The sequence below is a fragment of the Orcinus orca genome, chromosome 1, assembly GCF_937001465.1.
Source record: "Orcinus orca chromosome 1, mOrcOrc1.1, whole genome shotgun sequence".
NCBI lineage: Eukaryota > Metazoa > Chordata > Mammalia > Artiodactyla > Delphinidae > Orcinus > Orcinus orca.
Window position 1 is genome coordinate 159,630,092 of NC_064559.1, and position 15,859 is coordinate 159,645,950.

The window sequence follows — 15,859 nt, forward strand, 5'->3', positions numbered from 1 at the left end:
TGGAGAGAGATTCAGTCTCCTTCTGGGTGTCTGGGTTATAACATGTTGATCTCAGAAGCTGCTGGTGGCCAGGGTCAGCCTTGTGCACTGAGGAGAAAAAGTGACTCTTCAGCCAGAAAGACTGAAACAGACTTCCTGGCCTCACCAGAGCAGCGCTTGTTCCTTCCGAAGACCCCAGTAGATAACTACCCTACTTGCTTTCTTTCCCAGTCTCCCCTCGGGGCTGTGGAGCATGGTGGGAGGCTAGCCAGACCATGGTGTCTGGAATTGGCTGTCTCTGGTGCTGAAGCCCAGCTAGACCACTTGGCCACTCAGGCTCCTGATCTGTGAACTCGGGGATGATAGTTCCCCCTCTGTTCTCGTAAGAGGTTAATTAGATTAGGCATCCTCTTAACGCTTGGCCGCAGTGACAGAACTCAATATGCAGAAGAGTACTTCCCCTTTCCACTGGCCATTTGATCTTTTCCTCTAGACCTGGCCCCATAAACATAGAAGCTTGCCTTCACTGACTACTTAGAAATACCCAGGCATCAGTCTTAAGGGTGTTGTATGAAATCATTTACTCTCACAATAACCCTTTGAGGTTGGCATTAATATTATCCTTGCTGAATATATGAAGAAACTGAAGCACAGAGAGGTTAAGTAACTCATCCAAGGCTACACAGCTACTAAATGGCAGAGCTGGGATTTCAAGCAGTGGATTTGGCTCTGTGACTCCACTCCACCACCTGCCATATATCTGGAGCTCTCCTTGCTCCCTTGCAAGTGACCCAGGCTGGGGACGAGTGCCCAGCAGCACTGGTCCTGCTGGGTGGTCCCAAGACAGAGGAGACAAACAGGCAGAGTGTTTGGGACTGGAACAGCTGAGGGGTCAGGACCCCCAGGCACTCAGCATTCCTGGGGAAGAAAGCAGCCTTCTGTGCAGGGTACAGATAGTCTGAACTCACATTGCCTCAATTGCCCCCTCAGTAGGGAACTCCCTATGATTCCAAATCAGTTCCTTCACCCCCTGTCCCATCCCAGAGAGGGATGGTCCTGGAACAGAGGAGCCCAGCCGGTGATGGAGGGGGTCCCACCTGCCTTCCTCTCCACCTCAACTCCACATCCAGACGCAGTGAAGCAAACAGAGCCACCCTACTGCTGAGTAGGGAGTGGGGGAATATTCTTCAATCCTCATTTGCCTTAGAAGTGAGGAAATTTCCACTCTTCTTCTCAGAAGGGAAAGCTATGAGAAGAAACTAGATACCCTCCTCCAGTGTCTTTGCAGTCAGATCCGGAGCAGGATGGGAGCAAAGCCCAGGCCCTGTCTGTGCTCTGCCTGCCCACAGAGAGAATGCACGCAGGTCTGCTTTCCATTCCCCTGTTGGCTCAGCAGGACAGGCCTGGCCATGCCTCATTAGGTGATTGAGATTCTGATCACCAAGTCCAGTGTGGGCGGTTTTCCCCTCACCTAAGCCATTCTTGCATACCAGCTGGGCGTCCTACCTTTCAACTTAATTCCAACGTTATGTACCTGGAAACAGCATCAGATTCCACAAGTTAAGGGCTCAGTCCCACAATACTGCCCTGCACTTCAGTTGCCAATCACAAGCCCAAGTTGGCACATGTGCTTTTGATGGACAGGCTATAGATTAGAGTTTCCCATGACCTCCTCCTTGGGTTTGATTAATTTTCTAGAGCAGCTCTCAGAACTCAGGGAAACACTTACTTACTAGGTCATGGGTTTATCATAAAAGGATATAACTCAGGAACAACCAGATGGAAGAGATGCATAGGATAAGGTGTGGGAAAAGGGGGAGGAGCTTCCTCATCCTCCCAGAGCATGCAACTCTCTGCATGTCCACGTGTTCACCAACAGGAAAGCTCTCTGAACCCTGGTCCTTGGGTTTTTATGGAGGCTTCGCTACACAGCCATGACTGATTAAATCACTGGCCACTGGTGATTGATCTCAATCTCCAGCCCCTCTCGCCTCCTTGGAGGTCAGAGGAGTGAGACTGAAAGTTCCAACCCTTTAATCCCATGGTTGGTTCATTCTGGCAATCTGTCCCCAAACTTAGGTGCTGTCCCAGGTCAGTCATCAACAAAACAAAAGACACCTTTATGGCTCTCATCGCTTAGGAGATTCCAAGGGTTTTAGGAGCTCTGTGCCAGAAACAGGACAAAATTCAAATATATATTTCTTATTATTAATCACAATATCACAGGGACACTGCAGGGGGCACTGTGGCTCTGCCTGTGACCAGAGTGAACCTGTGATTCTGGGCTCAGGTGTGAGATACTCGCTGTGTACATTTAAGCCACGTCCTTCTTTCCAGCTGTGATCAGTAATAAAGTTGACATCTCTGATGTCTCATCTCGCAGTGGTTTCCCAGCTTTGGAAATGAGAAAAGTAATGGTATTTATTGTCCCCGAACTCCTCCCCCGGGTCCCCCACACTCCCTGGTCAGCACATTGATCCTGTGGGTGAGGCCCATCCTGGTCTTATTGGTGAAGTGGGGTGGAAAAGAGTGGGGGACGGGGCAGACACAGGCAGACGAAGGGATCTTGCCTGAAGGGGGCACTGCCAGACCCAAAGTCTGTCTGAGCCTGCAGTGATACTAGTCGCTTCACTTGCACAACTCCAGGGGGCGCCATCTCACTGCATTCTCGTGAACATCACCTTCTGCAGTTGTGTCCAGGAGCTGACATTCACAGATGGCACAATGGTGCCCCTGATAGGGCTGGAACAGGGTGCCCTGGGTCAGGGTGGGGTAGGACAGGACCTCATTTAGGGGGAATTTGGGGCATCCAGGTCTCACGGTTCAGAGGTCTGGTCAGGCAGGCAGGTGGACAGACATGTAAGTAAATAAGGCCGTACCAAGGGGCAAGGTGTGCACACCAGGAGCCCATCCAGGAATCAGGAGGAGGGAGTCAGTGGTCCAAGGAGGGGCCCAGCCAGGGAGGATGGAGCGTGACAATTCAGGATGGCACAATTATAAAGCCTCCCGAGTGCCACCCCCAATCGACACGATCTAGGCTTAAAAGCACTCACAGCCCAGCAGGGAGCAGACATGGGGCCTGAGGGATCAGCTCAGCTGGGGCCTCTCTGCATCTCCTGGTGGCCCCAGGCACTTCTTGGCCTGTGGCAGCATAACTGCAGTCGCTGCCTCCACCTTCGCGTGGCCGCCTTCTCCCTGTGTGTGTCTTCACATCGTCTTCCTTCTGTGCATGTCTATCTCTGTGTCCAGATATCTTCTTTTAGGACTTCCCTGGTGGCACAGTGGTTAAGAATCCGCCTGCCAGTGCAGGGGAGACGGGTTCAAGCCCTGGTCCAGGAACATCCCACATGCCGCAGAGCTACTAAGCCCATGCGCCACAACTACTGAGCCTGTGCTTTAGAGCCCGTGAGCCACAACTACTGAGCCTGTGTGCCACAACTACTGAAGCTCATGTGCCTAGAGCCTGTGCTATGGAACAAGAGAAGCCACTGCAATGAGAAGCCTGTGCACAGCAACAAAGAGTAGCCCCCACTCGCCGCAAGTAGGGAAAGCCCAGACCAGCAACAAAGACCCAATGCAGCCAAAAATAAACAAATAAATAAATTTATAAACAAAACACAACAAATTTTTTCTTTCATAAGGATGCCAGTCATGTTGGATTAGGGGCCCCCCTAAGTACCTTATTTTAACTGGATTAGCTCTGTAAAGACTATTTCCAAATAAGATCACATTCTGAAGTACTAGGGGTTAGGACTTCAATATCTTTACTGGGGGAAAGGGGGACACGATTCAACACATGTCACGTGCTTTTGTTCCTCTCTTCTTAAGATGCTCTTCCCTCTAGCTCTCACCCTTCCTCACAGCTAATGCCTAGCTTTTCTTAAAGTTGCAACCCAGTGTAAACTTCTCTGGGAAGCCTCCTGTGACCTCTGCCCCCAGCATCACTACAGATACCCACACAGCTGGAGGGATGGTGTGCAGCCCTGGTACACTCCACGTCAGTGCCACTCAAAGTGTGGCTAGGAACTTTACAGTAGTTTGACATTTTGCAATCAGTGGGCTTCTATTGTGTTTAATTTCATTTTCCTACTTATTCATTTTTATGGATGTTGTGGGTTGAATGGTGGTCCTCAAAGAGATGCCCTTGTCCTATTCCCTTGAAACCTATGAATGTGACCTTATTTGGAAAAAGAGTCTTTGCAGATGTAATTAAATTAGGATGGCAAGATGAGACCATCCTGGATTATCCAGGTGAACCTTAAATCCAATGTTGAGAATCCTTAAAAGAGTCACACAGAGATGGAGGCAGAGGTTAAAATGATGCAACCACAAGCCAAGGAGCACCTGGAGCCACAAGAAGCTGGAAGGAGCAAGAACTATCTTTCCCTAAAGCTCCCAAAGGAGTATATCCCTGCCAACATCTTGGTTTCAGACTTCTGGTCTCCAGAACTGCAAGAGAATACATTTCTGTTGATTTAAGCTACTCAATTTGTGCTAATTTGTTGCAGCAGCCAAAGAACCTGAATACAATGGCATTTTACAAATGCATTGGTCCACAGTAGATTTGGTAGGAAAAATCAATTCTTAACCACATATTGTTTAAGAAGCACTATTCTGCATAATATCATTGCACACGACACAATGTACTTTATCTGTTTAAATGTCTCTCTCCCGACTAAGCTGTAGACTGAAGGCAGACAGGGTGACTCCATATTTCTTCAGCTTTTAATTCCCATCGCCTAGCTTCTGAACTCACAAATAGTAGACAATAATACATTGAATTTACATGTAGGCCCAGGCAGATCACCTAGGGCCATGTGTGTTGAACATAAGACTAGGGCTTTTGTCCTACTGGACCAGAGTCCCTCTAACCCATAACCTCTTTGTCTGAAGTCCCGAATGGGTTCCAGAACTCGGGGAAGGCTGAGACGACAGATGAAATTGTCGTTGAATGCTGCCTTCCCCCCAAATAGCACCAGGACAACCTGTTGTTAAGACAAGACTGTGTTCATTCTTCTCTCAGTAAGATGGATTCTTAGTAGTGTCTTGCAGAGGGGAAGGCAAAGTTGGGAGATCTACAAGGTTTTGGAGTCTGGTTTCAGAAGCTCTTTCAATGAGGGGCTTGATTAGGATTAAGGATCATGAAATAAGAGTTTGAGATTGATGGCCACTAAGGGAAGCAGCAAGGGTTCAAAGAATCTTGGGGAGTAAATTGTCAGTTGATGTTTTCTGTTGAAGAGTTAAACAACTGAATGATCATTTCAATAGTTTCTTGGAAACTTCCAGGAACTACTTCAACTTTCATCCTCTGGGCAAGAGTTTCCTGAAATAGTCAACTTATGTTGAAGCAGAGAGTGGAATAGGAAAGTCAGGTTAATATAAATAGTTACTTTGTGGGTGTAGATGGTTTCACTTCTCTTGAGTCAGGTGGCCCAACTGACGGAGGAGAGCTCAGGGGATTCTCAGACCTGGTGGGCACAGACACATATCAATTGCTTATCAGGATGCTAAAAAATAATCTTGCAATGAGAAACTCCTGTCCCTCATAACCACATAGCAAAAATACATCATTTGTATGCACGCTCACTGTTCTCTTGGCATTGACTTTTCATCATTGACCCCAGGGGAAGCCCTTTGGTCTTTCTCCTCCACCTTCCCTCTCCTTCTGGCCCTGGCATAGCCTTGACTCAATCATGGGGCTAGACTAGGTGATGAAAATCTGGTTAGGCTCCCCTTTCCTCCCAGAGCCCACCATGGCCAGTGTGAGCACTTGCTGGTAGGCCAGTCACATATGTCTGCATGGGTGACCTTTTCCACACCCCTCTGGAAGCAGGAGACCTGCCCAGCAGCTTCCAAAGTGATTATTCTGTTGCAGACACCCGGAAAAATGAGCAGGCCTAGTGCGAGTGAATGCTGATGCATGTCGGAAAGGTCAAGCAATGCTGGCGGGCACACAGTCTCTGGCTGGGAAAGACAGGCACGGCTGGCCCCAGACAAGAAGATCTAATTTCTAAGCAGGAAGAACATAGCTCCCTGTGACGGAACACCAGGCCTGATTTGCCTAGAAATGTATTGGGAGTGGGAGGTGGGGAATGATAACTAACATTTATTGAGGGCCTGCAAGGCATTTTTTACACATCATTTCATGGGAAAGGTCAGCATATCCTCAATCTTAGCAAATTGAATAATATTTTCAGTACTCTAAGAGAGACCTCTCTTTAAAAGAAATTTGTAGCAAATCTTCTCTAAAATGAAGGCTACATCCCCTGCTTTCGTTTTGTCCTCTAGTGGACTTCTCTTTGACAAAAGCTGTTATCTGAAAAAAGGCACCAGTTAATATTTTCCGCTGAATACATGCTACCCAGATAGATAAGGTTAAATTTGACCTCCCGGTCCCAACAACAGAAACCACAATTGTCTAATATTTTGTTTGTTAATTGTGAATAACATGAAAAGATCTGAAGGGTGAAGAGCCCATTCTCTCCAGAACCTACGTCCCATCAGCACTTCCATTCTGCTCTGTAACACTCAGTAGTTTAGTGTTAGCAATGAGGCACCCTCTAGATCGAGGAGTCTTCACCGAGGTTCGCCTCTCCTCCACCTGCTGGCAGCTTTTCGCCCTCGTGATTCCCTGTAGCTCAGCGTGGCTCTGCCCCTTGGCTCGTATGACTGCTCTCCCTGGTTCTCCTCTCCAGATCCCTATGCCAGGCTCCGCTCTTTAAATCCCTTTATATAAAGATTCATCCGCGACTCTTCCTCTCTTCCCCCCTCTCCCTTAGAACACTCAGGACTTCTATGATTACTTCCATGCAAACCACTTCCATCCTGCATGTCTGCCCTGACCCCCTCGAGCTTCATTCATCCCACCTGACTTGAGTTCAGATCGTGCAGGTGTGTCTGGTGTCCTGCCCTGTTCACTGTGTCTGACACTCTGGTCCTGGCATCTGCCAGAACTCCTTCTGAGCTCATGGCATTCTACCCTAAAAGAGCCCGTCAAGGGCTCCCCAGAGCCTATAGAAGTTCTCTAAACTTCAGCCTTGGATTCAAGAACCAGTGTTTTCTGGCTTCCAAACGTCTACCACCACCCTATTTGTCATACCCTCCAGCTAGAAAATACCCCTATTCTTTCCCTACATCTGAGAACTACTTACAGTTTTTCCTCAGCTATTACAATCTTTTCATGCCCAATTTCTACATATTCAGATCTCACCTAGGGTTCTTATCTAGTCCTTTGGGTTTAAGGTTCCAAAATATCTTGGAAAGTATATACATCCCTAAAGGCCATCTCTAGTAGGTGTAATATCCTGGAAGGTCGATAGATGGCGCATTTCAGCTACCTCAGAGGAAAATCCAGGTACATTAACCGCCATTACAGAAAAAATACCTGAGGAGTCACCTCAATATCTCAAGAAGTTAGAAAAACAGTAAAATAAACCCAAAGAAAGTAGAATAAGGAAGCAATAAAGTTAAAATCAGAAAATAATGATTAAGAAAACAAAGAAACGGATTTGTAAGTCTAAAAGCTGGATTACTGAACAATAAGGGTGTCAGTAGCTAGTTTTAAAGAAGAAACAGAAGGAGGAGAAAGCACAAAAAACACAAAATTAGGATAAAGGGAAACTTGCCCTATATACAGAGGAAATATAGATAAGTTTGAGACTATTGTATACTATTATAATTAATATATTCGAAAACCCAAATAAAATTGATGCTCTTTTATTAAAATATATATTACCAAAATCAGATTGGAAAGAAATGGAAAACCTAAAGAAGTTAATAACATGGAAGACATTAAGAAAATTCTTCTCAAAAACTCTAGTCCCAGATCATTTCACATGTGAATCTTTCAAATATTGAACAAAGAGATATTTCTGTTGCTGTTTAAACTATTCAAGAGCAGAGACACATAGGAAACAATCTTAATTCATTTTTTAAAAGTAGATTAATAGTAGAAAAGTGGATTAATCTAGTAGCCTAATAAAGACAAAGCTACAAACTAATTTTACTTGTGATTAGAAATTAAAACTTTTTAAAAAAGTGTTAAAAAATATATATCTCCACATATAAATTATATGTATCAAATCAAACCTGAAATACATTAAAAGAATAACACACGAAGACCAAGGGAGGCTCATTTCAGGAATCAAGAAATTAACGATGGTTACATATTAGGAAATTTAATTATATAAATTAATTTTAAATAAGTAAAAAGAGCAAAACCATTATGAATGAACCTTTATGAATATTGAAAATGCATTTAGTAAAATTCCTACACCTATTTCTTATAAACCTCTTAATAAAATGAAAATGTAGAGGTATTTCCTTATCTTAAGGAAAACATTTCTCAAAGCCAGGATGTGTTTTTTTTTTTTTTTTTTTTTTTTTGCGGTACGCGGACCTCTCATGGTTGTGGCCTCTCCCGTCGCGAAGCACAGGCTCCGGACGCGCAGGCTCAGCGGCCATGGCTCACAGGCCCAGCCGCTCCGCGGCATGTGGGATCCTCCCGGACCGGGGCACGAATCCGTGTCCCCTGCATCGGCAGGCGGACTCTCAACCACTGCGCCACCAGGGAAGCCCCAGGATGTGTTTAATGCTAAAACACTATAAGTGTTTCTAATAAAGTCAGACACAAGAGGGGACCTGATAGTACCACCATTATTGGATATTATTCTAGAAGTTCCTGCTAATGCAACTGGACTGAATTAAAATGTAATTGCAAAGGACTGATGTAAAGTATGTAATTAATAGAAAGGAGGTTGAAAAACTGTCATTATTTACAGATCATATGACTGTACATCTAAAAAAAAAAGCAAACCCCAGAAAAAGCTTAAATCTGCTACAAAAATAAAAGAGGTGAGTAAAGAGATTATGTACAAAATTAAAAACAAATATTTTACTAAAAATAACTTCTATTAAAATTTTAGGTCAAGATGGTAGATTGGGCACATTCTAAAACACTCACTTCCTTGCCTAAAACATAGAAATGCTTTACAAAATATTATTTAAAATATTTGAATATTAAAATAGTTTAAGAATACATGTCTCAAAGGCAAGAAAAGGGGATTTCCTAGGTGCTGGATATATAGAGCAGTAGCTGAGGGTGTACAGCCCTCAAAAGGACCAGAGACAGAGACAGGATGTAGGAGCTGGGGTTAAAATGCCCACAGGCCTGGCATTTAATAAGGACCTGGAGCTGGAGCCAGGACCAAGCTGCCTATCCACAAACGGGAATCTAAATGTCCTTCCACTCACCCAAGTTCTCAGCAAGAAGATAGAGTTGGTCCTACCAGACTGGAATCATGAAATTGGAATAGTCGGTCTGCACCACATACATGTGGGACTTGCATTCTCAAAGTAGCAAAATCCAAGCCAATCCACTAACATAAAAAATTATCTAGAGTCAGGGAACCCAGAATAGGACCCAAGCAGAGGCAACCAAATGGAGTTGCCCCAAACGGAGACCCCCACAAGACAAGCACATGAGTAGAAATCTCTTGGGCAAGAATTATACATGTGAGGAAGCCCAATGCCATTTAAGGACAATCTACACATTCCTGAAGAAGTAAAGCTACTAGAACAATCTAAAAGAGAAATTAAAATAAGTGCACTTGAGATGTGTGGATAAAGAAAGAACAGCACCGTTAAGCATAAATAGGAGGTGACGCTCTACCAGCATGACTCAAGCCAGTAAGGCTTCCAGCCTTAGTCACTTGCTCTGCCAGAGTCTGTTCTCTCCGACAATCTCCTAGATGAGATCCCTGTGGACCCACCTCCACGGCCCCACCTCCCCCTGCCCATTTGATGCGATTTCCCCCTTGGGATACCTGGATGTCAAGGTGCCATCATGCACTCCAACAGCACTTCCTAAATATGAGTTTCTAATAGAAGGGGTTGTGGAGGGACCTCAATCCATTTCTACCTAGAAGACGGTTGTTTCCTTAGGCCATGTTGGCCCCTCCATCCAGAGCTCAGCAGATGAAGGGATAGCTGGAAGGGGTCGCGGCCCTCATGGAAGCACAGAAAAAGTTCTATTACGCCCTTCCCTCAAGGCTGCCCAGGGCCTTTTCCATGGTGACTTGCTTCCAGATTTGTCTGTTGTTTTAAAATTCCAACTCAACTGCCGTCTTTTACATTTTGTTTATAAATTCAAACATAATTCAGTATGCAGAATAATTTGCATATATGAGCTTATTTAATTTGGGCGCACCTTTCTGCATACCAGGAACTGGGAAGACAAACTTATTTTAATTTTCTAGAAAAATATACAATAGTAAACCTAGTGCCTAAAACCTAAGCGTCTGCCTTGCAAAATCAAGAACAGTGGCGTGGTATAATCTACGGATCTGGGGGAGCCACAGTTCTGCTCCCAGCACTGGCACAAGGATCCAGCTATGCAGGCTGGGCTCAGACCCACTGTGCCCAAGCACTTTCCAATTCCTGGGAACCCACAGCCAGGCAAAGCCTGCCTCACTCCAACTTTACTGAATTGGGGGCTTTCTGCTGGAAAATTGTCTCGTTGCTTTCATTCAAGCCCAGGATGTCCAGCGCCCCCGATGTCATGTGTGTGCTGCTGGGTCAGCTTGACCTTTCCAGCATTCATTAGCGTTCACCCCAGCCAGGCCTGCTGGTTTCCCTGACAAGCAGCAGGTTTGGAAAAGGTCACCAGTGTCCCCGCCTACAACTGCCTCATCAGGCACACAGATTCTGCTGTGACACTTTACTCTGAGTGAATCTGATTTTAGTTTCTTGCTCTGGGTCCGTGAGATGGAATTAAGGCTAAGCCGGGAGGTGGGGAAAGGGGCAAAGACACAGAAGCTGTGAGGGGACTACACAGTCTCAGGAGTCAGGGACAAAGTCATTGCTCAAGAAAACTGAGCACTCCCTGGACCTCCCAGGTGGTCCAGGAGTTAAGACTCTGTATTCCAGTGCAGGAGGCATGGGTTCGATCCCTGGGCAGGGAGCTAAAATCCCACATGCCTCACAGCCCCAAACACATAAAACAGAAGCAATATTGTAACAAATTCAAAAAAACCTTTAAAAATAGTCCACATCAAAAAAAATTTTTGTTTTAAATTGAGAACTTCCTAAAACACCTCAGAATTTTGATTTTTTTTTTTTCTTATGGAATTTGGAGAAATCAGGTTGGAAGTGTGGGTGAGAGTACGGACTTTCCATTTTCAGAATCCACATTTTTAAGTGCTTCTCTAGGAAATTGATAGCTTGTCACTACCAAACCGCACTTGGCTGGCAGGCTTTTGGTTGGGCCAACTGACTCTCACCTGCCATCTCAGCAACTTGCCAGGTTGAGACCAATCCTGACCTCAGGCAGCATTAAGAAGCTCCAGGCAAGTACCCTGCTGTCTAAAAGGGACCGTCAATCTTTCATGGCTTGGCAACGTGGCCCTTCCATTACTGATGCCAGGGAAGGGGAAATTTTCCCTTCCACTCTTCCTGGGTTCTTACAGCTGGGCGATTAATAAAATTGACACAAGACAGATTCACAGGAGAAAAAGAAACAAATTTTATTTCATGCACATGGAAGTCTCACAGAAAAGGGACCTAAGAAGTGGCCAAAGTAGGCAGCTTTCAGACTTTTCAGACAGAGAACAATAAATTTGTGAGGAATTGACAGGACAAAGAAACAGGCTTTGGGTGCTTAATTAGTGAAGAATCTGAACAGAGTTTGGGCTTCGGATAGTAAATTAAAAGAGGTAACAAGGTGTGTTTATACAAGCTTCTCAGCTAGGAATTCCCTATCTCTGATGATAAGGGTGTCCTCTTACCTCCAGATGCAGGGAGTACACCTTTCCCATGGGAGGTATATCTCTTGCTTTTCAGAGAGACAGAGAAGGGTCAGAGATTCCTTCTTGCATCGGCTGCTTCTCAAGCAACTCCAAATCAGAATAATCAATATGCCATTGTGGAAGATTTTGGGGTGGCCCACGCCGAGCCCCAAGCCTGAGTATTTGCCTCCAGCCTGGGGCTTAAAGAGAATGAAAGGGCCGAATGGTCTTAGCTACAGGTACAGCTTCCTGGAGGGGGCAAAGCTGACTGCTAAGTGGGACATGACAACAAGGAGAATACTTTTGCGGGAGTGGGAATTGCAGATGGATAGGCAGAGGAAAAGAGAACACAGCACATACAGAAAACTGGTGGTCCCGAGAGGTTGTGAGACAGAAAGGGGGCAGGGCACAACCTTCAAAAGAACGACATAGCTGTTGAAGACACAACATAAACTGGTTAGAACCAACTAGGTCCGAGATAGTGGACAAGTCAGTTTCCACTAGACCTTGAGCCTCAGTATACGCTCACTGTAACACATCGGCATGCTAAGTGACACACCCACAGGCACCATGACAGTTCCAAGGCCCACCATAAAAGGTCAAAAAGTGGGCGATGGCCCAATTCCTGGAAATCCTGCCCTTTCCCCCAAATAACTGGAATACTCCTCCCACTCATTAGCCTATGAAATTACCCACCCCTATAAAAACTGACAACCCCGAACCCTGGCACCTCTTCCCTTCTGAGTGGCCCACACTCTGCCTGTGGAGCGTGGATCTCCCTGAATAAAACTTCTTTCGCTTTACTATGGCTCATTCTTGAATTTCTTCCTGCGTGAAGCCAAGAGCCCACAATTGGCGGGCATCCCAGGGACTCGCCTGAGACCTGGGATGTGACCATCCTCTCACGCCCGACTTTCGTTCCTGTAACAGTTGGATGGAGAAGTGCAGGGAGAGAAGGGAAAGACCGGGTAATCTCTTTACAATCTATGCTGTCTTAAGTCTTAAACTTCCTTTGTCTGTCTCTTGAGCACATATAATATTTTAAATTAAAATTTCCCTAATCAGAACATAAATTCTTGGATGGCAGAGCGTTTGACATATATCTTTCTTCCCAGAAGAGCCCTATCCTAGTCTGGAGAGACCTATTGCCAGGCAGCCATGCCCAAATTTGGAATCATCAGAAGGATGAACACATAATGATAAAAGTCCTCAAGACCTGTAAGCTTTCTGTCCCTGGTGTACATGGGCTTGGTTTGGAACACAGAGGCTTCTGCTCTTAAGTCCCTGGCAGAGAAGAGAGGGGCTATCGGGAGGGAGAGGGGAGAGCCCCAAACCCCTCACTCTGGGTGACACAGCAAGGATATTGCTTTTGAGAGGATCACTTCCTGTGTCAGAAGTTGCTGTGTTAATTTTTTGAAAATTTGGCAGCAGAGTTCAGAATTTTTCAAACAATGTGTTTGGAGAAATCCATGTGGTCTCAGGAACAATTTGATTCTCTGTTTTAATTTGGAGAGGATAAGAACAAAGCTTGCTCTAAGCATCTTCTGGGTCTTTGCCTCACAGTGTCAGAGCTGCTTCTGCCTTGGCACCTGTGAGAAAGAAGGGACTCCAGCTGGTCTGAAGAGAGAAATGTCCTGTGAGGATTGTCTCCACAGAGCAGGTAGATTGAAGAGAGCCTGTTCTGCAGAGGGCGGGACCATCATCGTGCTGTGAGCAATTACTCTATTCCGGAAAAACAACACCGTGGATAGGGTTATATTAATGTTTTGAATTTCATTGGCTTTGCAGCTCTATTTGTAATTCAGATGTAAGTCTGTTTCCATTTTATACTTGTATAGGAGCTGTAAGCCCAAGGAGCTTAAATATGCACAAAGCTCGGCATAGGTAACTTTATAACAGGAAATTTTATAAAAAGCTTTTTCTTGAAAAGAAGTCAGGCGTGTGAGGCCTTTGGCTTTGAGGAGGTGGGGGCTGCTGATCAGACCTCATGACACGCTGTTGGTTTGGGGGCCTGAGTCTAGGTGGCCACCTGGCCCTACCTTGCGTGCCCACGTTACCTCAACCTCACCTTTTCCAACCCCCAAATACGACAACCATCTCTAGAGGCTGATAGGGAAGTGTGTGCCCATGCAGGTCCCCTCCAAGAGAGGCCTCGGTGGGGATCCTGGGGTGGATGGCCCGAGACTCATGGTCTCCTTGTAGCCAGAACCCTGGAGAAGCAGAATCTGGCCCCAAACTCTGGGCTGCCCACACATTGCACCTTTCAAATTCCATTGTAGTTTTTTTTTGGTGAAATAGCTGATAATGGCTTAGTTACAAGCAGCCTGATTTTGGGCAGTGATGGATCACAAAGGCTGGGCCAAATCTTCCAGGATCTGGCTGTGAAAGAAAAGCCATTTTCTGCGGAAAGCCATTTCCGCTTAGAAATGGACCAGTGCCTCTCCAAAGTTGTCTACATTTTTCCTGGTGTCTTAAGTGTTCTTCCTCATCCCCCATCTGCCCCTCAGCAATATTTTAGTATAAAAGCTCCATAGGTTCAAACTTAGCTCCATTCAAACATCAATCGATCTCTGGTGAGTGAGAAAGAGTCCTGGGCAACTTAATCTTCCGTATGCAGGCCTCCGGGCACAGTTATGGGGCTGGGGGTGGGGCGTGGGGGGCCGGGCCGGCTGGCAAGGAAGCATGCCGGCTCTTCCAGGAGCAGCTCGCACCCAACGCACTGTTACAAGTAATAAGCTAGCTCTTTATCCTCCCACAAGGATACACCAATAATAATCTCGTTTTTGTTCTTTTTGTTTTTGTTTTTCCTGTGACATCCAAGGCCTTTCTCTTTTCAAAAGCAGAGTATCTGTACTTACATTGTTACCAACCCTCCTGAGTAGGCCCTCAAAAAAGGTCCTTCTGCCTGGTGTCCCTCCCGCCAATAGAATGGTTCGGTTCAGAAGCAAAGGAAAGTTTTATTCTTCCATCAAAGAACAGAGAGGTGTGAGCTCAAGCTGTAGAGAACACCCTCTCCCTGAGGCTGTGGGCGGGGCTGCTTTATAGAGATCTGGTTGGGGCAGGGGGAGGAGCTCTCGAGGGGCGGGCGCGGCACAGCCCATCATCACCATCTTGATATGAGGTGTCATGGGCGTCACTTCCACACACGCACACGGCCGGCAGAGCTGAGGTCTCTGTGCAGGTGTTTTGCATCCGGAACTCTGGTTTGAAGTGCTGGGTGCAAAGCCTCTGATCGTGGCCCCCCATGAGCAAGTGACACCAGATGAAGCATAGAGAAAAAGCTTAGACCTTATTTTATTACCAGATTCTATTTTTATTTCCCGGGAATTGTTAATAGGCTTTGTTGGTGACAGCATCATTGATAAGATGAACTCAAAATCTCACTAGCATATAAAACTTACTAGCAATATCTACCCTCCCCAATGTTACATACTAAGACCATGAGTTTTATATCAGCCTAAGCCCTGTTAGGTCAGGTCACACAGTGGCTCAGGGAAAAGCTGGGTAGTTGGTGGATTGAACTCCAGGAAATGACTGTGCATCACAGCACATTACCTTGATGCATTCCGCTATTTCTAACTCTATTTCAGTTGAACTTTGTCCTTTTTAAAAATTATTTATTTATTTTCATAATTTTCAGGACAAAACATCTTATTGAGATATAATGACATATAACTGTGTATAAGTTTAAGGTGTACATTTGTTTGTCCTCTTAATGTCTAAACTTCTACCTTTGTTTTCTCATTCTCTTTTTACCTCTAACTAAAGGTAAAAATAATTTGTTTGTATTTTAATTTAACTAAAGGTAAAGAGACTTTGCATCTTTTTTATGGAGTCTGCTTCCCCTAAGATTTAACCACCTCCTTCTTCATCCTGCCTGATATCTCACATTTGATCCCTTTTTTTTTTTTTTTTTTTTTGCGGTAGGCGGGCGTCTCACTGCTGCAGCCTCTCCCGTTGCGGAGCACAGGCTCCGGACGCGCAGGCTCAGCGGCCATGGCTCACGGGCCCAGCCGCTCCGTGGCATGTGGAATCTTCCCGGACCGGGTCACGAACGCGTGTCCCCTGCATCGGCAGGCGGACTCCCAACCACTGCG